Consider the following 2629-nt stretch of genomic DNA (forward strand, 5'->3'; position numbering starts at 1 on the left):
CCCTGAGGAGAGCTCCTTGTTGCCTGCATGATTTGTGATTCCAAGTGTGAGTTCTTAACGCAGAAGAGCCAGCTACGCTCCAGCTTCTTTGGGAGGCAGGGCACACCAATGCCTGTTCCTGTGTACAGCACAACACAGAACTCTGGCTAAATCTTCACTTTTGTAAATAAAGTTCTTCACAGTTCTGTGCTGTGAAAAGAGTGGCAAATCATTCAGTCTCCTAAGAGAAAGCATCCGTCCAGTTTGTGACTTTATGCCTGAAGTTGCACAGAAACTTCAGAAGTTTGTTCTCTCTCCCATTCATTCCAAAGGTGAAAGAACCAAAAACACGTTTCTAGCCTCCAGTGCCCTGAGTAGAGTTGCTTGTTTCCTGCTTGATTTGTGATTTTGAATTGTGAATTCTTAATGCTGAAGAGCCACATAAGCTACAGCTTCTTTGGGATGAAGGGCACACCAATGCCTGTTCCTGTACACAGAGCAACACAGAATTCTGGCTAAATCATCACTTTTATAACTAACGTACTTCACAGTTCCAAGTTGTGAAAAGAGTGGCAAATTATTCAGTCTCCTAAGAGAAAGCATCCATGCAGTTTGTGACTTTGAACCTCGAGGTGCAGAGAAACTGCAGAAGATTGTTCTATCTCCTATTCATTGCAATGAGCGAAGAGCCACAAACACGTTTCTAGACTCCAGTACCCTGTCGAGAACTGCTTGCTTTTACTGCATAATTTGTGTTTCTAACTCTGAATTCTTAATGCAGAAGAGCCAGCTAAGCTCCAGCTACTTTGTGAAGCAGGGCACTCCAATGCCTGTTCCTGTATACAACGGAACACAGAACTCTGGCTAAAACATCACTTTTGTAACTAAAGTACCTCACAGTTTCTTGCTGTGAAATGAGTGGCAAATCTTTCAGTCTCCTAAGATAACGCATCTGTGAAGTTTGTGACTTTCCACCTGGAGGTGCAGAGAAACTGTAGAAATTTGTTTTCTCTCCCACCCGTTCCTAGGGGAAAGAGAAAAAACAATTTTCTAGACTCCTGGGCCCTCAGGAGAGCTGCTTGTTTCCTGCTTGAATTGTGTTTCCAAGTCTGAGTTCTTAATGCAGAAGAGCCAGCTAAGCTCTAGTTTCTTTGGGAATCAGGGCACTCCAATGCCTGTTCCTGTATACAGCGCAATAGAGAACTCTGGCTAAAATGTCAATTTTGCAACCAAAGTACTTCACAGTTTGGCGCTGTGAAAAGACTGGCAAATCATTCAGTCTCCTAAGAGAAAGCATCCCTGAAGTTTGTGAGTTTTCACCGTCAGGTGCAGAGAAACTGCAGAAGATTTTCCTCTCTCTCCTTTATTCCTATGGGCAAAGAGCCACAAACACGTTTCTAGACTACAGTGCCCTGAAGAGAGCTGCTTGTATCTACTCGATGATTTGTGTATCTAAGTGTGAGTTCTTAATGCAGAAGAGCCAGCAAAGCTCCAGCTTCTTCTATAAGAAGGGCAATCCAATGCCTGTGCTTGTATGCAGCGCAATATAGATCTCTGGCTAAAACTTCACTTTTGTAACTACAGTACTTCACTGTTCCACGCTGTGGAAAGAGTGGCAAATAATTTAGTCTACTACAAGAAAGCATGCGTGACATTTGTGACTTTCCACTTGGAGTTGCAAAGAAATTGCAGAAGTTTGTTCTCTATCACATTCATTCCTATGGGCAAAGATCCACAAACACTTTTATAGACTCCAGTGCTCTGAGGAGAGCTGCTTGTTTCTACTGCATGATTTGTGTTTCTAAGTGTGAGTCCTTAATCCAGAAGAGCCAGCTAAGCTCCAGCTTCTTTGGGAAGTAGGGCATTCCAATGCCTCTTCCTGTGTACAGTGCAACACAAAACTCTGGCTAAAACCTCACTTTTGTAACTAAAGTACTTCACATTTCCGCCATGTGAAAAGAGTGGCAAATCATTCAGTCTATTAAGAGAAAGCATCCGTGACGTTTCTGATTTTCCATCTCGAGGTGCGGAAAAAATGTAGAAGTTTGTTCTCTCTCCCATTCATTACAAAGGGGAAAGAGCAACAAACACAATTCTAGACTCCAGTACCCTGAGAAGAGCTGCCTGTTTCCAGCTTGATTTGTTTTTCAAAGTGTGAGTTCTTAATGCAGATGATCTAGCTAAGCTCCAGCTTCTTTGGGAAGCAGTGAACTCCAATGCCTGATCCTGTGTACAATGCAACACAGAACTTTGGTAAAACGTCAGTATTCAAAACAAAGTACTTCACAGTTCCGCACTGTTAAAAGAGTGGCATATCATTCAGTATCCTAAGAGAAAGCATCCGTGAAGTTTTTGACTTTCCACCTTTAGGTGCAGAGAAACTGCAGAAGTTTGTTCTCTCTCCCATTCATTCCTAAGTGGAAGGAGCCACAAACACGTTTCTGGAATCCAGTGCCCTCAGGAGAGCTGCTTGTTAATACTGCAAGATTTGTGTTTCTATGTGTGATTTCTGAATACAGAAGAGACAGCTAAACTCCAGCTTCTTTGGGAAGCACGGCACTCCAATGCCTGTTTCTGTATAAAGCGCATCACAGATCTCTGGCTGAAACGTCACTTTTGTAACTAAAGTACTTACCAGTTCCGTGCTGTG

The sequence above is a fragment of the Octodon degus genome, unplaced genomic scaffold, assembly GCF_000260255.1.
Source record: "Octodon degus isolate 3935 unplaced genomic scaffold, OctDeg1.0 scaffold00151, whole genome shotgun sequence".
NCBI lineage: Eukaryota > Metazoa > Chordata > Mammalia > Rodentia > Octodontidae > Octodon > Octodon degus.